General features: G+C 39.5%; 1 protein-coding gene across 3 annotated transcripts in view; it reads left to right on the forward strand.

Moving 5' to 3' along the window:
• LRRC39 (leucine rich repeat containing 39) overlaps positions 1–24,168 on the forward strand; it is a 365,433-nt gene that overhangs the window by 81,885 nt on the left and 259,380 nt on the right. The window lies entirely within an intron of this gene.

Raw genomic sequence — 24,168 nt, forward strand, 5'->3', positions numbered from 1 at the left:
CACACACACTTACACATGTGCACACACGTTCACAGTCAAACAAACCCCATACTGGTTGGTTTTAGTGAAAAAAGTGACAGTACACTGCCACTCAAGTGGTGTAAAGTAAGACAAAAAATGGTTGCCAAACACCAAAGGACCACACATGGCTTTCAATCTTCTGTCACCAAAATATGGATCATTACCTCTCATATTGTGGAACTAATGGGCAGAATGTGGAACCCTTACTAGCAGCTTTCACTAGTTAGGCAGCTCGCTGTATGGTTAGTTGTTTTTCTCATACTTACAAAACTTTCATTGTAGAACAGTGTGAAATATAAGATTTAAAATTAGGAATATTTGTTATAAATAGGTACAGCTGAGATCCATGCAATGAAACACAGTCACAAGTCTCTCCGAAAACCTTTTTTTTACCAGTTCTTCCACACCTCTGTCTGTGTTAACCCCTTTCTTGTTTTGTTTATAGAATAAATTTTGCCAAGCAAGTGCCTTTTATTTTGCCCAAAAGTCTGCACATGAAAATAATACCAATTTCAAAATCACATCTAATCAAAACATTATAACGGGACAGGTATCTTATACCATATTATTAGGGGTTATCACAAACTACAACCTGACATATGATAATGAGTTCTTTAAAAAGCAAACATGCCATGAGCTAGGATTTTTAAACGCGTGCTGATGGGCAATGACACCTCCTTCTGGTAATGTACTGGCTCACAGCAGAAACATTGTCATTTAAATGCAATGAGCATTTCATGCACTAAATGTAAACCACAAAAAATAATGGCGGGGGGGTGAGAGAAACATCTAAAATGAGCTGCATTTTTTAACTATTACTCTAATTCACTTAAAAAAGTTAGTAGAATGGCACTTTCTGCTGTGACAGGCATTTTTAGTACAATAAAAAATACAAAACTGTAATGCATGGTGTCAATGACTAACTAATTGTCAGTGTTTTATCAGAACATCAAAAATTTATAAGGGGCAGAAGAAAAACAGGAGTCAAAATCAGAGTCAGTTGAGAATTATGGTCACTGAGTGCTTTAACTTCTAATTAAAAAAACAAAACGTGGAATGAAGTGATATGCTGCAAGCAATCAGGTCTGCTTTTTTTGCGTTAAACACACCCAAAAGATTGCAGCTTTACAATGTCATCACACCAATCAGGTTGCAGCCCTAGAATGATGTCACTCTGTTTCCCTCTGACAAAAAAAAAAAAAAAGATGCTACAATTAGACTGTTACAGAATAGCACCCACGTGTTACCTCTCCATGGCAGCCTGCTGCTTTTGCTGTCCTCAGGGCCCTTCAAGTAGCATTTCAGTTGCCAGCCCACATGGCTGTGATTTTCACTGGTGCCTAATGCCAGCTATGTCTCTTCTACAAAGTATTGCAGCTACTGGCCAACACCTGCTCAGCCTCCAAGAAAGAAGGACAACCACTGGCAAATGCCTCTTCAGCCTCCAAGACAGAAGTGTTGTCACTAACATTTGCTTTCCTTCAGCAACAGCTGTGCACTGTAATGAACCAGTCATCCATCTCATTGAGAATCTCAAAAAAATCAGTGCACCTCTGAAAAAATTCCAAACAGATGAGTTTGAGGCCTATTTGTTGATATTTGAGAGCTCTGCAGATAAAGAAAACTGGTCCCAAGCTGAATGGCATAGGACACTGTTCTCATATCTAACCTGGGTCTCACTAAAAGCATACATGGGCCTCAAGGATGCTGATGCACACAACTAGCAATAGCTAAAATGAGAAATTCTGGCTCGGCATAGGGTTTCACTTAAGGCACAGTCTCTTACATTTCACAACTGAATATTCAGTATGGACAGATAAGGAAAGACCAAATGACTGATTGAATACATATTTTGAAATTGTAGCTCGAAGCTCATGTAAACTAATTTAAGTACAACTCTAGAAATCTTGTCTGTGGATAATTTTGAAAGGACACCCTTAGCAAGTTAAGAAAATGGGTATTCCAAAGTTACCTTAAGTCTTAACAGCTAGTCGTTTTAATAGGACATTTGTTGTTAATTAAAATTGCAAACCCAGATTCAGACTTGCAGCTAAGTATACTTGCATTCACCAAGGCTAATAATATGCATTTCACCAAGTAGGTTTATGTGGCTGCAGATAAGGGAAAAATTTACTACCTTATCCAATTTATTTTAAATGTTTTAGACAGGTGCACATAACAGAATGCTTCGTAGTTATTAACAGCAATGCTGTACTTGTAAAAATGGATACTGCTAACTAACAAGCTATATCTAAAAGCATGTCAATAGAATGTGACACTAGGAATGCAGTAATGTTTAAATTTTAACTACTAGAGCAGTACAGTCTGCTTTTCATCACTATAATTCTATTAAACTTGTTAAATGTAATATTGTGGTAGAAGGGAAACACAGGTAAGGGATACTGAACTTGGGAAGAGTGATTACATTATTTAGGTGAAAGTATTTGTTCAAGCATAAAACAGCTAGTAAACTGAAAGTTGAAAGAATGTGTGCACACGGGGACAAAAGTGAGTACCATATAACTCAGGCAGCAATACAAATCTTTCTAAGCAAGTGTTACGCTCTGTAGCACTTGTGCCTAACTTAATACATGTTGTGATAACTGGCCAACACTTTTTCTAGTTCAAAGAGCTATGGAAGGTATGGGGGAGATTTTCAACTGGATGCATTGCAAGAAAAGCATAGCTCCAGTACCAAAAAAAGAAAGATCTGGCTATGGATGGAAGGGTTTTATATATATGCATCTGCTGTTGTTAACTAAAATATTTATTTATTTGGAGCTTTTCTCCCCAGGCCTCCGCTGAAAATGGACATATATCCAGTCGGACTATCCCAGTCAACAAGTGTAAAATAAAATAAATAAAAAAAATATATATATATATATATATATATATATATATGTATATAGGAGCACTACAGAATCCTGAAAACCCCAAATCCTGAAGACCAAAATCCTGAGACCAAAATCTCGAAAGTTCAAAATACTGAAAACTCAAAATACTGAAAACACACAGGATACCAACACTTACTAAATTCCAGCACAAGTACAGACAGAAACAAGTAAAACACAAACCATATTACTCTTTTCCAAGTATAACCAGGAGGGCAAGCCCCCATGCACCCCCCACACCCCCTGCTACTTAAATATATCAACTCCGAGATTGCACTTAGTGGCGTGAAGTGCAATCTCAGAATTGATATATTTAAGTAGCAGGGGGTGTGAGGGGGTGCAAGGGGGCTTGCCCCCCTACATATAGTTGAAGGGTAATATGTTTCTGTATGTACTTGTGCTGGAATATAATAAGTGTTGGTATCCTGTGTGTTTTCAGTATTTTGAGTTTTCAGTATTTTGAACTTTCAAGATTTTGGTCTCAGGATTTCTGTCTTCAGGATTCTGTTGCAGTCCTATATATATATATATATATATATATATATATATATATATATATATATATAATACTGAGTCCAGCTGTTAAAGTAATAAATGTGGTTGATTTGGAGGCTGGCAGGAAACGACTAAGAGTTAAGAGTACACTAATGGAAGGCAGTAAAGAAACAGAGATGGAATCTCATACCAGAGGGGAAGCTGAACAGAGTCTTAAACTGAAGAAGACAGTAAGAACCAATAGCAAGAATCTAGGATGAAAGAAAATAAGATAACTACTGAAGTAAAGAAAGAGAAACCAACAGTACCACTGGTTGAGGAAAATTATTTTTGAGTTACCTTTTACACAGGATGAACTAGATGAAGGGGAGGAGTCTATAACTGTAGTTATAAGAGAAGCGACCTTGACCTCCATTTTATGTCAGAATAATAATGAAATTAATGCTGATCTACCTGACTATCATATAAGTCATATCAAATTTAAAAAAACCCAGTGGGAAGGCAATATACTGTATAGAGGTAGGGAGAATAGAGTAAAACTAGAAGAGGAAATAAGGGAACTAAACAGCCCCACTTCATACCCATATTTTGAACTAAGAAATTAACTGGTCTACAAAATAACCTAATGTGAAGAACAGATACTAAGGCAGTTATTACTTACAAGGTTTTTTAGAACATTTGTAATAAAGTAAGTGCATAACCACGTTTCTGATGGTCATTTAGGAAAGGTAGCATCAAATTTAGGATTCTGGCTGGATTTTATAGGCCAGGTATTATGAAGGACAAAGAAATATTTTAGTGCATCTTGGACAGAATGTTAAAAGACAGCACCCAACCTCAGGTTTGAGACATATTTGATACCCTTACCAATCATGGAAGTCCCACTTGAGTGAATAGTAGTGAGCACCATAGGTACACTTATAAAATCAAGTAAGGGCCATCCAGCTTATGCAACAAAGATTAATAAGGTGGTACCCTTATAAAGAGTTTAAAAAGTTCACAGCAGAGGAACTGGTACTGTTTTTTCCCTAGAATAGGAAGTCCCCAAGTAATTATTTCTAGGGTACCGCATTCATGTCATGCATAAACTTTGTCAGTTTTTTTTAAAGTGAAATAGCTTAATGCATACATTTTGTCATTTTTTTTTTTTTGAAGTGACACACCCAAGGGCATATATATACCACCCTCAGACAGATGGGCTAGTGAGCATTTTAATAAAACTTTAAAGCCTGTGTTACAAAAGGTTACAGAACTAGAAGGGGGAACTGAGACAAAGTGCTTCCATGTTTTCTCTTTTATTTATTTATTTTTTTTGTTAACCAAATGAGTACAATAGTGCAAGACCCTTTTCTTCCATTTGCCAAGACAAAAGGCTTAATACAACAATCATAATAATAATATTTAGTAAATGTATATATCTAAGCAAATAAAATTGTGTAAAGAAGATGTCCAGAGATGCAGAAGGTTGGAGATAACAGATAGTAGGTCATTGCCAAAACAATGTGGTCAGATAGAGAAACTATTTCAAAGCACAATTAGTCCCAGTGTATACAGTAGATATATACATTTTGGGTATAACTGATGTATTGTAAGTGAGCAGTTAGCATTACATTTGTTTTGCCATAAGGAAACTACCCCAGTTCCTAACTTTAGTCACACCATTTGAACTGTTATATGGCAGACATCCCCAAGGCTTGCTAGATATAGCAAAAGAAACAAGGCAGGAGGAAAACACTCCCTTTGAAAGTGTGGCAGAGCATTTACAGACCTGCAAGGCAGATTAAGAACTATAATGACTATATTAAATGAACATATGGAGAGTACACAGGAGACACATCAGATAACACATAGCAAAAATGCTTATCTCAGAGAATTCAAGCCAAGAGATGAATTCCTTGTACTACAGTGTTGAACACAAGTTCCTTATAAAGTGGCAAAGACTGTTTAAAACTGTACAGACTTAAGTGAAGTAAATTGTAGTGTGAGATTACCAGGAAATAAAAAACAGATTGTGCTTCATGAATGCACTGAAGCCTTGGACAGAAACTGAAGTATTCATAATGTTTTCAGAGAAAATTAAGGACCCCAACAGTATGTCCTGAAGTTAAAATAAATGAGATACTTGCAATGCCTTAGAAACAAAATGTAAAGGAATTTGTGCTCTGGGATAAATACATATTTTAGAATTACCTGGCAGAATCAGTTTGATCCAGTACAATACAGAAACCATGCCTACTAAGAAATTAAATTGGAAACCTCACAAAATACCAGAGCCCCAATGCCAGTTAAGAAATAGGTTCAGAAAATGCTCGATCATGAGGTCACAGGACAACTCCATAGTGAGTTAAAAAGTCTCATTGCACTGGTTCCTAGTCATGATGAGTCTATAAGTTTCTGTTGTGACATCAGGAAATTAAAGAATATCTAAATTTGGTGCATATCCCAAAGTGGGTGAACTGATAGAAAATTGGGTTATGGCTAGGTTTCAGTTCACGTTGGACCTAACCAAAGGAAAATTCTACAAATTCCAGAAGTTGAAAAAATCAATTTTCCACACAAGATGGACTCTTCCATTACAGAGTCCTGCCTTTTGGTGGCATTGGAGTACCTGCAGCTTTCCAAATGCTAATAGACAAAATTCTTAGACTCCATACCACATATGTAGCAGCCCACCTGGATGATGTAATACTTTCTGAACATAAGGAAAGTCATCTCCCTAAAACCCAAACCATTCTAGATTCCCTGTATTAAGCTGAGCTGACTGTTAACTCAGCAAAGCATGAGTTATTCATGGAAAAAACCTGCTATTTGGACTATTTAATAGGCCAGGGGATAGTGAAATCACAGACTAAGAAAGCCGAAGCAGTACATATGTGGCCCACACCCACCACTAAAAAACAGATTAAGGCCTTTTTGATCTGGTAAGTTATTACTGTTTTTATTCCTAATTTTGTTACTAATGCTTGCACCCTGACTGACCCAATCAAGGGTAAGGCTCCTATGAATGTTAAGTGAACAGATGAAGCTGAACAAGCCTCTAGGAGACTAAATGATACACTGTGTTTAGAAGCAATACTAATGACGCCAGACTTTTCCAAGTAATTCGTTCATAGGTTCATAGGTTCATAGGTTCGTACTAGGCTATCTGCCCGAGGGCATTTACAAGCCTAGCCCATAGTTTTGTGGCTTACGCCACCCCTTTAGTATGGGGAACTATACCCATTATTTTGCTGTGCCTCTGTCGAGCAGTGACACTGAGGTAATCCCTGGGGTATATCTGCGATCTCCCATCCATTGGTCAAGATTTCTCTTGAACAAGGCCAGCGAGGTGCTCTGCCTCACATATACTGGGATTTTGTTCCACAGCATAGGGAGTTTTTGGGTGATGAATCTATCCCTCCAGCACGTCCTATTAATAGCCGTGTCAAGGTTTAAGTCTCCCGCCCTTGTGGCTCTGACGGATCTAGATTTTTTGAGGTGAAGCATATTCATCAAATCTGGGTTTGACATGGCCTTGTATGTTAGGCAAAGGTCACCTCTGAGCAGGCGGTGTTTACTGAATAGAGTTGGAGTTCTTTCAGTCGGGCAGCATAGGACAGATGTTTGAGACCCTTTATCCTTTTGGTGACGAACTTTTGTGGCCTCTCAAGCTGCTGCAAGTGTCGGGTCAGATACATTCCGAATGGGGCATTGTACTCAATCATTGGTCTGATGAGTGATGAGTATAGGGAGACTATGACCTCCCTTGATCTAGATGAGAATCCCTTCATGATAAGGTGGGCAATGTAGAAGGTCTTCCTAACTACTTTGGCTACATGGGTGTCGAATGACAGACTACTATCAACTTGGGTCCCCAGGTCCCTGATAACTTCTTCTGTGCTCAGTGGATTGCCACCTATTTGGTAGCTAGGGGTAACCTTGTTTTTCCCGAAGGGTATGACTATGCATTTTTGGCATTTAACTTTAGGCCATGGCTCTGGCACCAGTTATCCGTTTCTGTGAGACCCTTCTGAAGGATATCTGTGTCAGATGTGTTTTCTACTATGGCCCAGTTTGCAGTCATCTGCAAACTTTGTCAGCCCTAACCCTCCTGTGTTTGCTTGTACTTCGGAAAAGTAGATGCCAAACAAGAGTGGGCCCAGGACTGAGCCCTGTGGTACACCACTTGTGACAGGCTTTGAGTCTGACATGGCGCCAGCAACTCTGACCCTGTGTGTTCTGTCACTCAGCCAGTTTGCAACCCATCTTGTGATGTATGGGTTAACATTTAAGCTGATGAGTTTTTCAATGATACCCGAGTGGGGTATTGTATCGAAGGCCTTCGCCAGATCGAGGTAGGCTGTATGGACTGCCTTTCCTCATCAATGGCTTTGGTGACTGTTTCAAAAAGTCAACCAAGTTTAGAAGGCATGATCTGCCTTTGACAAAGCCAAACTGGGATGGATCCAAAGTCTGCAAATTCCCTATGTCTTTATTTATGAGGTCCATTATGATCCTCTCCATGGCTTTGCAGATAAGGCTTGTCAAGCTGATGGGCGGTAATTTCCAGGGTCGGTGGAGGCACCGCCTTTGTGAAGTGGGACCACAGTTGCAGTGCGCCACTCCCTGGGTGCGTATCCAGAGGTAAGACTATGATTAAACAGCTGTCCTAGCTGTGGGTTTAATTCCTCGTTGAGTTCGTGGAGCACACAGCCGGGGACACCATCAGGTCCCATGGATGCTGTGTTTTTGCTTTGGAGAGAGCAGTTCTCACTTGGGCGTTGGAGATGTTTGGGGGCTGCAATCACTTGGTATAGATATCTCTCCTTTGGGGAGGGGAGAAGTTTGCACTGAACCTGTCAGCCAGTATGTTGGCAATGTCTGTAGGATCAGTAATCTTCACATCATTTTGAACTAGTTCTGAACATATCTGGGAGTTTCCTCCCAGGTTTCTAACATAGCTAAAGAAGGCCTTATGATTGTCTTTTGAGTCTTTAGCTATTTTTCTCTCAAAATTTGCTTTGGATGATTTTATGAGAGCTCTTAGTTTTTTACTTATAGTGATCAAGGGTGTCTTACCTTTTAAGGATTTTGCTCTATCTTGTAGTAGCGTTTGTTTATGGCTGGGGTCCACCAGACTGGACGCTTGCCTTTGGTACAAAGTCTTTGTTTTGCTTGGGATTGCCTTATCCATGCAGTCCTGCAGGTGCTGGTAGAAGGCATTTGTAAGTGATTCAGCGGCTTGAGTACTGTTTTCCGCTCGGGGCCTTAAAGGACACCAGACGAGTCTCTAGAAGTGTGAAGCCGGCTTGCGAGAAGTTCTTTACTGTGGTCTTTTTATTTCAGGTGGGGTGGGATGAGGACCTCCAGCGAGATTAGTTTGTGATCTGATCTCACCCGTGAGGGGTATACTTCCGTCCTTGAACATTGTGCTCCCATGTTCGTGATGATGAGATCAAGTATGTTGTCTCCTCTTGTGGGCTGGTGACTAGTTGTTCCATGGCATTTGAGTTTATGAATTCCAGGAACTTTTGGGCTAGGGTGTTTGGGCTTGAGTAGTGTACCCAGTCTATATTAGGGTAATTGAAGTCACCTAGTATGATGGTGTTTGGTGATACATTTATCCCCTCTAGTGTTTTCAGGAAGGCCATGTGAGGTTCCTGAGTTTGTGAGGGTGGCCTGTAACATGCTACAATTTGCAGAGCAGTCTTGCCTATGGTTAATTGCACCTGGATGGTTTCCGATGCATCGTGCATTGCCACCAGTCTGGAGGTGTGGGTGTCCTTGATGAATATGGATACCCCCCCCTCCTTTCTTGGTATTTTCTGGATTTTGGGGCCGGAACGCATGATATGAGGTAAAACCTGATAGTGCTGGGGTGCTCTCAGGAGCCTTGAACCAGGTTTCTGTGACAGCACAGACATCGATGTTCTCCATACTGAGAAGGGCCTCGAGTGCGTGCATTTTGAGATTTAGACTTCTGGCATTGAGCAGCATTACCCTTAGTTTTTTTCATTTTTTGTGTTCTAGGGTGGTAGGTTTAGAATTTGAGCCTTGCCTAAAAAAGGCACTATGGGGGTGGCAAGAGCCTTTGCCAATATCCGAATCCCAGGGTGACAGGTGCAAGCCGTCCCTTGCGAAGCAGCGTGGCTTGTCCAGCATGTCATCCCAGGCAGACAGACATTGGATCCCCTTTGAATGACACCAGAGTTTAAGCCAATTGTTAAAGCTGATCATCTTATCTCTGTATTGTGGCATCATTCTTGGTGAAGGTAGGATACTGCTCAGGGTCAGGGTCATACCTGCCTGGGCTACATAATGAGAGAGCTCCTCAATGTCTCTTTTCATGTAGTCCAAGGAGGTACGTCTCAGGTCGTTTACACCAGCGTGGACAATGACTGAGTCGTATTTGTACCTGCTGTTGAGAGACCTGAGTGCATGCGTTATGTGGCGGATTCTAGCGCCCGACAGGCAGCTTACTGTGACCTTCTCCTTACTCAGTCTGGTGAGCGGGACGTCAGTGTGTCTGACTATGGAGTCACCAATGACTAGTGTGTCTGGCATTGTGTTTGGCCTTAAGGGCTGTGACTGTTTGACACTCTGACTGTGAGGTCTATGTGTTGCAGGTGTTGTGTTCTGAGGTGGTGGTTGTTTGGGTGTCTGCTTTGGTGGCCTCTGCTGTTTTGGTAGATTATTGATCAGAGCCTCCGAGTATGTCTTTGTGTGTTTATGTGTATGATTTGAGGTTGAGATGGTACTATGTGAGACTGGGTCTATAGTGTGTGTGGTAACCTTTTCCTCCTGACTGGTCTTGCCAGTCCTATGTTGAGAGAGCTCAGCCTCCAGTTTGGCCGTATAGTTGCATCTCTCGCATGTATTTGTGTTTTGTGGGAGGAGGAGAGGGTTGTCTGTGTACATGAGGCAATTGTAACATTGCCTCAATATTCCCAGGTTCACCAGCTGAGCAGGAGAGGACCCTAGCAACTGATCCCTCGACATGCTAGAAGGACTAGACAAAAAAACTTTAAAAGAGATTCCGGGGGACGTGGGTGACCGAGAAATGGGGGTTTGCCTTTTTGGGGTGCTATCTATAAGAGTGCCGTATCAAGGTAATAAGTACTGTAGGAGCAAGTGCTAGGTTTAACAGATAGAGAATAGTTTACTTGGAGTCAAGTAGAGATGATCTTTTTAGTTTTAGGATACGCTGATTAGATCAGTAGTATAGTTCGAAGAAGGTAGTTTTAAGGGAAAATTTGAAGAGTGGACTTTAGGTAGCCCGAATAGTTTAAACCTGCTTGACCGGCGCTGCCCTAGTGTGCAACAGTGGCAACTCTGCGCTAAATCGCGCTAAATCGCGCTAATGCGCGCTAAAGCGTGCTTTATAGCAGGGGGCTGGAAAAGACAGGAAATGACCCAAAATGGCCAAAAACTACAAGTTACTGCCTTAAACCACTCCTCTGAGGACAAACAGGCAGCTCAGTACTCCCTACTCCCACTAGTGAGTAAAGAAACTACCCCTTGACCAAACAAGGAAAATGGAGAAAACAGGAACCAAGACAAAGCCCAGGGATCAGCAAAATCTGATCACTGAAACAAACTATTAGGAAAGTATGGAAAACAAGAGTATTTTTTTGTTTTGTTTTTTAAGTTTTTTTTCAGATAGGCAGAAAATACAATAAATGCTGTGTTTTTCGACTAAATGCTATCAAAAGCTAGTACACTTGAGTGTATTAGCCTGTTGTTTAACTTTTAAGCAAAACTTAAACAAGCAAGTGCAACAAACAATTCAAGCTATTAAAAACAATAAAAACAGGTAATAGCAGAATAAAACAGGCAGAAATAGCAATCGAAAGGCTTAAAAAGTCGAAAATGCAGAAAAAATACTTAGAATCTGGAAAGTTTGTCTTTTCTGGTCTCTGCTGCTCTAGGAACTCTGCTGGACACCACGAGGAGCTGCGCTGAGTTCTCTATAGCCAGAAAAGCCCGCCAAAGCGTGCTTTATAGCAGGGGGCTGGAAAAGACAGGAAATTACCCAAAATGGCCAATAAACTACAAGTTACTGCCTTAAACCACTCCTCTGAGGACAAACAGGCAGCTCAGTACTCCCTACTCCCACTAGTGAGTAAAGAAACTACCCCTTGACCAAACAAGGAAAATGGAGAAAACAGGAACCAAGACAAAGCCCAGGGATCAGCAAAATCTGATCACTGGAACAAACTATTAGGAAAGTATGGAAAACAAGAGTATTTTTTTTTGTTTTTGAAGTTTTTTTTTCAGATAGGCAGAAAATACAATAAATGCTGTGTTTTTCGACTAAATGCTATCAAAAGCTAGTACACTTGAGTGTATTAGCCTGTTGTTTAACTTTTAAGCAAAACTTAAACAAGCAAGTGCAACAAACAATTCAAGCTATTAAAAACAGTAAAAACAGGTAATAGCAGAATAAAACAGGCAGAAATAGCAATCGAAAGGCTTAAAAAGTCGAAAATGCAGAAAAAATACTTAGAATCTGGAAAGTTTGTCTTTTCTGGTCTCTGCTGCTCTAGAAACTCTGCTGGACACCACGAGGAGCTGTGCTGAGTTCTCTATAGCCAGAAAAGCCCGCCAAAGCGTGCTTTATAGCAGGGGGCTGGTAGTACGCACAGATGCCTGTGAGAAAGGTAGAGGTACAATCTTATGTCAGACTACAGGCACAGATGAGCATCCCATCTGTTGCATACATAAAAAACTTAGTAATGCTGAAAGATGCTATTTAGCTATAGAAAGAGAATTTCTTACATTAAAATTGGCTCTCGTCCCCCTAAAATCCTATTTCTTGGGTATAGAATTTGTGTTGGTTACCAACCATGTTCCTCTGCAATGGTTCTATCATCACAAAGATTGTGACCCAAAACTGTCCAGAATGGCTTTGACCCTTCAGCATTACAATTTTAAGATCCATCATTGTCCAGGCTGCAGTCATTTAAATGTAGATGAGCACTGTCAGACTAACATCTCGTACAGTATTGCTAGAGCTGGTGGTTCTATACTGGAGGTGTTATGTGCTATAGTGATCACTAACCCTGGAAACACAGTACTTGTGGCTGGGTTATGTCTGCTGTTTGTAAGGTTGCATTTGCCAAAGGATTGTTCATGAAAGGGAACAGAGAATTTCAGACCAAACAGGTACACCAGCGAGAGATTGAGAGAGAGAGAGAGAGAGAGACAGACAGACTGAGATGCAAGTCTCCATGACAACTAACAGAAAGCAACTGCCTGTGGGTGTATATCATGGCCACTACCAGTTGAGAAAAATCAGATTCCTGACATCTTGTTTTAGAGAATATTTAGAAGAGGAGTCTCCAGAGATCTGCATGTGATTGAGGAAGACAATCTGGAAGGTATCCCTGAAAACTAGAAAATGAACAGGAGCTGTTCTGAATAGAATTAAGCCTGTCTGCATGGTAAAGAGTACTGACGAGAATTGGTGTTTATAAGCACTATTTGTTTACTGACCAGTTTTGAAATTGTTGAACTGAAATTTGGAGAAAAAAACTAAAAGGTTAGTGTGTCAATGTAAAAATGTAAAATGGTAGTGCTTGGGGGATGTGACAGTGTTTTGAGTGTGTGCATGTTTTAGTATGGTGTGTGTAAATTTTGTTGAATGTAATGTTGAGTGAGTGTCATTGTGTTTCAGTGGGGTTGCTGTCAGAACAAGGATGTTGGATTGAGTAAGGTAAGTGTGTTTTTCGAGTCTAATGCTGAAGGTTTCAGATATGCCAAAACTTTCAGCATTATGGGGAGGCAGTGTGTGCATTTTAGTGTTTGTGGGTTAGGCTTAGAGTAAGGGCTTGGAAAGGACACAGAATTAGTGTAGAATGTATGATTGTTGATGTTTCTGTCGGGTTGGAACTGTGTGCAACTGTTCCCAGGTTAGATTGCAGGGAAGGGCTAAGATAGGGGATATATTTAATATTGTACATGTGTGTTGCAGTGTGTGTAGCTGTCCAAGTGTCCTTTGCAGTTGTAGCATTACAGAAAGGGGTTTTGTAAGGTTAGCTGCAGGGCTGGGATTAGAGACAGGGGGAGGGTTAGTACATTTGTCAGGTGGTGCAGGGGAAGCCAGCCTGTCCATTCTTACTGATGTACACTAACCTTAACCCTAACCTACTTTCATTGTAGGAGACTGTCCTTACCTGGTATGCTTTTTCTGTGGCTACACAAGGATGGGTGATTCCTTGTATCTACTCTTCTGCCCTTGTGGAAGTTATGCATGAGGTACCACTGGGTTGCATTGTTTTGTCTTTCATGCTGCTTTGTGATTTGCATGCTGCCTCTAAGGCAAATGATAAGTTATGAAATTACATTTGCTCTGGCACGTGTCTGTGGGCATGATAATGTTATATCAATGACAAGCGAGAGCCTTGCTGAAATAGCTTACTGCAAGAGTTCCAATGGGTTGGAGTTAAATCTCATCCAACTCATGGAGTGGCACAGTGATATTAGTATTTGCCATTTTTATTAATACTTTTAATGTGACCCTTACCAGTATCCAAGCACTGTGCTACTCAGACAGCATGGTTATCTGGTTCACTATCAAATCAACTAAATCTATATAAAATACTACCTAGTAACCTCGTAAAAGTTTGCCACTGGTTTAATAAGCTGTGCCTTATCATGAATTTCAGTAAAACATTTTTTTTTGGTACCTACAAAAACATTAGTAGCACAGCAATTTCAACAACGTGGGATGCTTAAATCAATGAAACTATATTAAAAAAAAAAAACCTTGATGTCTGGCTAGACCTGCGTCTAACCTGCTCTACTCATTTAGACAATTGTCAAAATCAAAAATCAATATGATTCTCAGTATCTGTTGTAAGATCTTGTTTATCATCAGATGAGGCTAGAATGAAAGAAAAGAGGTGTTCTTCCCTCATTAGAAAAGGAAAGCGTACCTTTCAACTGTCCCTGTTTCAGGGATGTCCCTCATTTTTTAGTCAAATTTTCACTTTAGCTCTCTTAATCCCCCCTAAAACTATTAATTTTGGAGACAAGGTGGTGAATTACATTTAATAAATAATGAAAATAGAGTTATCAACTTCTTTTACATCAGAAAATTATATTAATTCATATTCTCATATTCTGTCAGTGATTCACTTTAATAGCACTAATATTTTAAAAGCTTCCTTGATTGTCTCTGATTATAGCTGGATTTGTTCCTGATTCTGCTGTGCTTTGTCTCTGGCTGACAGCTATAAAGAAAAGCTGCATTCATCCTCTCTTTAGAGTGTGGTCTCCCCTTTACTATTGCAGCTTCAAATTACAAATGCTCCAAATTTCAGATTGCAGTAATAAAAATCTATGCATTCACAGTATATTCCTCATGATTGCACCAAGTTACAGAAAGTAAATATGCTACTCATTTGATGAGTGCTTTAATTAAACCCTGTTCTCTCATTTACATGATTCTTAGTATGAAACACTGACACGCAGTCATTGCACATAAAAGAACAGATGTATGATTTGTGGTCATCAGATAAAAACCCCTTTGCTTTGACCCAGACCCATTACTTCTCGGAATGCTGTAACTGAGACTTCTCCAGGTTGGTCCCTAAGTTTGGAATGCAGTTCCCATCACCATCTTGTGCCTCTGTTGGTATTTTGTAAACATGACAGTACTGTACACATTCTTTTTCTTATTAACAGCAGCATGGTCTGCAGTCAGCTGATTCAGCATCTGGTTATTTTGCCTATACTGTTGTTTCCTTCTCTCTTACCAGCTATTAAAATTCAGATGATTTGTGCCAGGTATTGTTTTCTGGTATGTTATAGTTCACTTTCCATTTGTGTTCATATTTCTTTACTTAAGATCTGTTAGCTTGCATCTCTTTTATTGTATCTTTTTTGGTAACTAGGTTATGGCTGAAGCAGAATCCTGTGATCCAGTTTATTTGCCTGTAAATTAAATTAAATTACATTTTATTACATTAACACAAAAATCCATGTTAGATTAATGAGCCGTGAATCAGATGCCCGGCTGGGTAAGGGACTGAGTAGTTGTAGACCACCTCTCCTTCCTCAAAAGGGTTAGGGGTTTTTCCCACATGAGAGCTCCACAATAGTCGAAGGCCAGGAGATAGCCCTGGTGAAAAAAAAAGCTTCAGGGTGGCCACTGCAAGACATGACCCTAAGTGTATGCCAGATGCTAGGCCAAACAAAAACAGTAAGAGTTTAGAGTGACCCTGTGTGCTGTTTAGTGTGTAGATGAATATACTAAAAATAACAGCCCATGTAGCATTCACTCACATAAATATTCCCCAAACAGGCAATAAGGATTAAGGGAGAGGAAATAGTGTTGAATGTAAATACAGTATAATAGCTGTAGATGCCTCTCCTATAATCAGGAAAATTACTTAGGGAAATGAGAAATGGAGAGAGGAGAGAATGACCTGATGTCAGACAGAGTTCTGCTACAAAATAGTGTTTAAAAAGTAGTATTATTGTCTGCATAGAGGCTTTCTATCAGAAATATTTATTTATTCCTTATTTAGACTCCTAGATCATGCCAGACAATGAGCAATTATTAGTGATTGACCAGATGTAAAACTTAATTGTAGCTCATAATCTAGAGCTGACACTTAAAAATGATGTCCTCTTCGTAGTCAGATATGATTTTTTCCATCTGTGGTATTCTCAGAGGGAAAAGCACTTTATCTTCTTACAGTATCTCTCCATGTTGGACCTCACTGTTATGACTTTCAGATTGCATTACAGTGATGCTGTTTACCTTTGGTTGTCAGAAGATGATTTCTGCTTTTGTTATTTAGGAATGTGGCTGTGCATTTTCTGTTTGGCATATTCAGAAAGGAGCATATTACTCCTGTGTTGTGGTTACCTGTAAGATAGCGATCACCTTTCTGGTTAGGTCTTCTGACTCAACTCTCTACCGAGCTAGTGTCCTGCCACCTACAAAAATGCCTCTGTCCATACACACCACCTTTATCTCATTAGCACACCAGTGGAGATCAGGAGATACTCTAGGTTCCCAGGTACGTTTGCAAACTACAGCCTATAGTAGTTACATTGGGTCTACTCCCATATCTAAGGCAAGGTCTCTGGAAAGTAAAACATATTCTGAAAAGTAACAGGTATAAAGAATGATGTCAGACCTGGGAAGGACACCATACCATCACAGGATGTACACAAACTCACACACACACACACACACACACACACACACACACACACACACACACACACACACACACACACACACACACACACACACACACACACACACACCTAGGAGCAATTTGTAAGTCATCAATAAATCTGCTGTATGTCTTTGTGATGTGAGAAGGGATTACAACATAAAAAGAGATTGCTACTCCTGACAAAAAAATACAAAGTCACAAGAAGAACAAGACATCTCAAAACAGAAGTCTTCTGGACTTGAATGAGAGATAACAGCTGTTAGACAGCAGTGCTAACCATTACATCAATGTGTCATCCCTTCATCATTAGTGTTTTATCTTTTTTATATTGAAACATCAGTACAAGGAAGCTTATTTACCAAAGTGTGTGTCCTTGTTGTAGTGACAAGTTCTGTAAATATTGACAGGTAATTTATATGTTAATGAGCATCGACTTTAACTTTGTTTAATGCGTTTATAAGCCAACTAAGCACTTTACGGAGCGAAGCACAAAATGTAAGAAAGCAGCACAGAAAATTCAATAAATACATAATTTCTACTGTCATGGACATGACTTAAATAAACTTTTGGAGTTCTCCTAAAGAAGTCTCAGAGTAATTTGCTCAGATCAAAGAAGGTAGTAAGTTCCACAGGAGAGGAGTATGGCAGGAATAGGAACCCCACCTGATGTTTCAAGATGTATCCCATGAACCACTACGCAGCCTCTCCAAAACAAAGCAGAGCCATCAAATTGGACGGTCCAGTCGTAAAAAGTTCTCCAAGTTTACAGAACTCAAATTATGTGGGAAACAATACGTAAGAAACAACATGCTAAATGAAGGCCTCATCTTCAGCAGAAGCCAGTATAAATCCCATAGAAGATGGATGACATGATCTCAATGAGAAATCATCTGGCTGAAGAATTCAAGACCTACTGAAGGCATTGAAGTTTGTTTCATTAGCCCAAGGCACAGTGATATGAAATAAGGCAGCTGGTCTGAAGTAAGTGCATGAAAAACTGTAAGGTGATGTCCTGAGCTGGCACAGTTGTACGGCAGTTAGCACTGCTTCCTCAGAGCTCTTGTTTCTTTGGTTTAGTTCCCAGCTGAACATCTTCTGTGCAAACTCTGCATGCCTTCTCTGTGTCTGCATGGTGTTTCTGATTTCTTCCTATAGTCCAATGACATGGGAGTAGGGGAATCAGTAATGTTCAAAGTGTGTGTGTGTGTGTGTGTGTGTGTGTGTGTGTGTGTGTGTGTGTGTGTGTGTGTGTGTGTGTGTGTGTGTCCTGTGATGACTGGTTATTGCTGTACAACCTTTGCTTGCTGGGATAAGATCCAGTTCTCCATAACTGTAAACTGAATTAAGTGGATGTTGAAAATGAAGAGAGAGAGGGATGGATCGATGTAGAGAAGATCTTCTGGAAGCATCAGAAATGTTTTGAAAATAGAAATAGGAAAACTTAATTACAACTGACCTGCACTTTCAGAGAAAATTATTTTATAAAGAAACACTCTTCAGTCATGTGCCTGATTCATAAACTCCAGCCTACAACCACCATATGACTTACAGAAAGGATAGTTATGGAGGAGTAGATGGGTGCATATTTATATATTGGTTAAATTTAACTTCAGATAACTACAGTTCTGCCAGGAATGAACTGATTTCAAAAGTGTTTCCATGAATGTAACATTTGGCGCATACCCCTGGCAAAAGTAGAGGTGTAAATGAAAATCAGAAACACAGCAACAATATTTTGAATCCTTCCAATGAATGGTGACCTCACCAAGTGCATGAATGTATACTGTTAATATCAAAAGTACTAAGACTGAGTCTTATGGAACCCTGCAGCACATCAGAAGACCCACTGAAAAATTTAAGTAAGAAATGACTCAATGTGAATACCCTCAAAGGCAAGAAGGGAGTCAGTCGAGAACAGTGAGGGTGGGTGCACAGCCTTTCAATCAAGACACAAAGGTCCTCAGTGCCAGACACAGAAGATAGGTCAGAAAGGACTGACACAGAATAATGCATATGACCTCCTCAAAAAAGCAGCATTAGTGACCGCTACAAGGGATATCAGTGCTGCATTTAAAACCAAACTGGCAAGGATCAAAGAGACACTTCAGGGACAGACACTATTGCAGCTGGATGTATACTGCTTTCTTGATGACCTTATTGAGGAAAGTTAAAGACTGGTTAGTAATTCTGCAGACAGCTCAGCTCAAGATATAGCTTCTTAAGTACAAGAATAGTTACAGTGTCTTTTAAAATAGTTGGAAAATCCCTGCCATTAGAGATGACTGAACAGTCTGCAGGATAACAGGACAAAGACTTTCCCTGCAAGACATAATCAGTCTACTAAGTCCAGGATGCAATTCACAGTAGGCTGGGCATACAGAAAAAAATGCAGTTTTCAGTTCTCTTTATAGCCTACATACCTAAAGCCTTTCCTAGTGCATCTGGGAGGGACCACAAAAGGGAACTTCAGCATGCACACTGATCACAACTGATATGAAATCAAACCTAATATGGGCAACATTATCCACAAAATATATACGTACACACAAATATATATAATAGGTGTAGGACACCCAGTAAGTTGGACACAATGCCAACAGCCAGGAGAAAGGTATAAAAAATGTCTAATTATACAATGGAAACTCGGCAAAGCCGAAAAACGTGCATGCTGATTGGCTAATCCAACCAGCATGCACATTGTAAATCCAACATAAATTTAAAAAAAGTCTGGCAGCTAACGTATTAAGCTGCGGCACTTTGACAGAACAGAGAATTGTATTTTCTGTGGTACTTACCTGTTATTGTAACCACATTTCGAACAGGAGCAACAGGTGTTTTTCAAGCTGTATAGCAGTTTCTCCTGTTTGAAATGTCATTGCAAAAAGACATAAGTACCGCTTTCTTTTTTTTTTGCTTGACAAAAAGTATTGCTTTGTTGTCCGTGAGAGGGTTTCTTCATGCATACAGCAAGTACTTATGAATCATCTAAATCTTCTGCAAAAGCAGACTGCGGTGCAGCACAGCGTAAGACAGCTGTAATAAAAAGGACAAAAATTAACAGAGCAGCCCCACTACTAGAAATAAGCTACAAAACAGACACCCACTGAATACAACGAAGAGATGCTCTACCTGCAGTGAGTAGCCATATCCAACCTGAGGCTGATTCTGAAATGTTTACAAAAGAGGGAATACCACAAAGGGAGTAGGCACACTGACAGGAAAGTAAGGTAACACCCATGTGATATGCTCCATTAGTGTAGGACTACATTACCCATATATCAGTACGTGAAACTCTACGGGAGCTCTAATTGTAGTAAGAATGAGTTACATTACCCTGTCGTTATACTTTCCTTGCCTTTGCTTTTCTCGTTATGTAATGTTGAACTGTCTAATTATACATTCTATATTGGGAAGTAGTCATATTAAATTTCTTCTATCTACGCTTCCCGTTATAAGTGCTGTTACATTTATTTTACTGCTTCACATTGACCCAATACGTAAGGATAGCACCTCTTTACAATAAACAATTTGCTTCAACATAGGAGATCGTGTATCTCCCTTGGTAGGAGCACTTGCGAAGTCCCCGACCAATAACATTTATAGAAAGCTCACCTTTCCATGCCATCAAGTCCGTAATAAGTGAAAGACATCTGATGGTGACATGGTTCTAAATTGACCCTGCATTATAAAATGAAGAAGGTGAAGAAAAAAACACTGCAGAATACTCATTGTACTCCATTACTAAGTCAAGTCTACATCAGGATATTTACAGAATCAGAATTCTCAAAAGTTCAAGACAAAACAGAGGGGATGTGGCTAACTATGTCAAAGTGTGGACTATTTTATCTCGCAAAAAGTGGAAGAATAAAAAGTAAAGCAAACAAAAACCTAAATAACAACAACACAAACATAAAACAACACAAAACTAACATCATTGTATAATAGCAATAACCCACTGCTGGGCATGGGTAATGCTGGATTTACCCATGGTTGGCATGGTTTGGTCACAAGGGCGAACCACACCCAGCCGTGGGTTATTGCTATGTTTGGCCGTTCGGTTTAGAAAGAAGGGTTGTGCCAGGTTTTGATTTTGTGTTACAAAAGGACTGATGGAAAACATTTGACTGAATTTTAATGGATCTTCATTGGATAATTAATTTATGATGTCATTTATTTTTGAGTATTTAACATGATGAGTTATGCTTCAGCCCACATCTGATGAAGTTGTTGAAACAAAAACGGATTTTTAACTATGTTAAATGTGTTTTTTATACCTCAATAAAAGTATTTTGCTGCATTAATTCCCTCCGAGGCTTTATTGTTTCACTTTGCGAGGTAGTTCTCTGCTTCCTATATTAACAAATATTGACATGTTCTGTGCATGCTCCAGGGATTACAATGGAAGTGACTAAACCAATGGCAAGTGTTTTTGAAGGACGGCTCCCCAGCACCCCCACACCCCTCCTGATTATTATATATACTAACTCCAAGATTCACTGTCCTAGAGGAAATGGACCCTGGGACTGTCGATCTCACACACCTGTTGATGATCCGTGTGTCTCGATGGTGAAGAACAAACAGGTGTCAGCATTGTGCACCCATATATGGAACATATTGGATGTGTGTGTGTGTGTGTGTGTGTGTGTGTGTGTGTGTGTGTGTGTGTGTGTGTGTGTGTGTGTGTGTGTATGTGTGTGTGTCCAGCTGGCTCATAGTCTGAGGTTGAACAGATCTTCTGGGTTACAGGGCAGGGTGGACCGCACAAGCTATCAGTGATTTGGAAACGCTTAGCATGATAGGGGGTATGTGTCAGAGATTTTGGAGAATAGGAACTTTGCCTTCTAATATGAGATTTCTGATAGCTCAGATAATGGTCTAAGCCTTTTCTTAAGACTGCACAATGTCCTTCATTTGTGTTATAACTTTCACTCCTCCCTCTGTATGTAGCAACTGTTTAGATTGTACCAGCAATAATAAGCTACATGTGGAAAAGATGTACAAGAAATGTGATACACAGCATAGGAGGTGGTCTGGCTATAAACTTGCACCTGCAATTCAAAATTATCTGCTCTATGCTCAGAAAGACACTCGTCTAACTGGGATATAAGACCACTTGCAGAAATACTCTCCAAATTCTTAAACTGGGTGAATTCAATATCAAATTACATATAACTCGAGACAGACTAAAATGGAATAGATCACGTGGTGATCAGACCACAAATATAGAGGATTAGTCTTTACTGTGGTGGTGCTGCGGTAGCATTGTCGCCTCACAGTAAGATGTTGTCCTGTTCGATTCTCAGCTAGAGCGTCTTCTGTGTGGAGACATGCGTGAATGGGTGTACCTTCGCTGAAGGTTGTGCGTCAGGGCCGGCAACTCGGCATGTAAAAATCTACTGCCAATCATTAGCGGACCGGAGTTCCGCTGTGGCGACCCCTTACCGGGAAAAGCCAAAAGACACAACAACATTAAGGTAATTTGGGAAGTTGAGGTCAATAACAATGTGGAACTATAGTACAGAAGCTGTTACCATACATTCAAAACACACGTAATAAGGGCAATAAAAGTTATATATCCATCCTCAATAAAACTGAAGTCTTGATCTTTATCACATTAATATTCTTCATCAGTGATGTCATTGTGAAAGGGGTTAGTACCACCCTATATGCCAGAAATATAACTTTTACCCGGGCCAGCTGCTTTCCACCATCAACTGCAACAGCCTTGAGCTCTAACTTTGTTAAGGTCAGTGAATGGCTCAATGGCCACATTTAGCTGAACATAAAATAAAACCAGATCTCTGCTCATTTGGAATTGCAAGTAGACCAAAATTGGGCCAGTTTGTTGAATGACTTGTTGAAACAGAAGTGCTATGCTATTCATTTAAACAGACTGGAGTATGGTTGAATCTCGACTCAGTCTTGACAGTTATGCTATAGGATAAACATATTTCTGCACACAGAAATCTGAGAGGTCATTAGGAAAAGAGTTCTGCTGGCAGAGTTAGATCATGGAGCACTAACTATACTTTATTTCATGTTATGCTACCTGTCAAGACTGCTAACCATTCTTAATAACATCTGCAGATTTCTTTTGCAAGAACCCCCTTTATGTTGTATTTCTGTCTCCTATGTAATGGACTGAAGTAAAGAGAAAGAACAGACAGGGTTCTAGCTGTTCTTACTTAAAATCTTCTGTGTGGAAAAGTCTTTCCTTTTTGAGGTAAGCTCTTAATTTTGAAGGAATTAAAATATGTGGAATAAATGAAATGTAATGTAAAGAAACATAGCAAAATTACATGTCAAGATGGTTATGGCTTTTCATTTCTGTCTGGTACGTGATGCATTTTATGCTCTGATCTGCCTGTATTATCATTATATATTTAGTTTGCATACCTTAATGTTATTAATTTCACTTGTGGTATAGAGGTCTACCTCCTGATTAAGTTGCACAGTACTTTTCCCATTCACGTGTCCTAGGCTATGCTCAGATATTGCATCAATAAACAAACAAATAATGTTCTTTTAGTCTTCACTAGCTGATGTCCTACAGTTATCTGCTATAGAAAATCATTTTGTACTCCTAGCATATTTTCCGTGAAACAAATTAGACTATTAAGCATAGTCCACTCTAAAAAGAATAACTGCATCCTCTTCTAGACATGGAAAATGAGAAGAAGGCAGTGGTTTACTGTTTTCTGAGGATTGTCTTTTTTCACTTGATTGTATGTAAGGATACATTCACAGGTGTTTGTGTTTTCTCAAAAGATTGCTACTACTTAAAAATTAAATTTGATGGTGTAACAGCTGCAGATCCTCTTATACTAATTGTTCCCAGACAGCACTCATTTTCTTATAGCATTACCTAGAACTTTGTCATAGGATATGTGTAACAAGCCAGAAACATCAGCTAATACAAGCAAACTTTTTAAAAAGACAACAACTGTATAACACTATACAGAATTTCAGAATATGGGTTTATAGTTTTGATAATGGTTTTTAATCTATAACTTCACTATTGTGATTGCTTTTCCTAGCAGTCAGCATGTTGTCATCTACTTGAAAAATATTTGCTTTTAAAGTTATTTTGTGATTCCTGCATTATTTTTTTTAGAACGGCAGTTGTAAAGAGCTAAATTTGCTAGGGGCAAGATTCCAAAAGACTTGATCACAGTGTAAGTACTTACTCTGGGATGAGGCCTAAATATAAAATAGGCTTACATCGGAGTAAGTCACTTACACCAAGAGCATGCGTTTTAGACTCAGGTCCTCTGAGCTGAACATTCCTTAACTTACCAAAGATTTCATTATATTATAGTTCCTCAGATAGGATTTGAAATATTAAAGAAACACACTCTCATGGAAGAGATCAACAGCTGCCTCACTCATAATCTGCTCTTTGAAAGAATGACTCATGGTACTAAATATCTTATATCATTCTTTTAGTGGTATCATACAAATTTATTGAATTGGATATCAAACCACTTCCATTTATATTTTGAATATTTTGAATTCCACTATAGAACATTTCAATTTGCTTGAAACTTTTTTATAATAGACAATTACTTCACTGTTCCTTTAGAAAT

This window comes from Protopterus annectens, chromosome 10.part0 (genome assembly GCF_019279795.1).
Source record: "Protopterus annectens isolate FY-2018-M chromosome 10.part0, PAN1.0, whole genome shotgun sequence".
In the NCBI taxonomy this organism is placed as follows: domain Eukaryota; kingdom Metazoa; phylum Chordata; order Ceratodontiformes; family Protopteridae; genus Protopterus; species Protopterus annectens.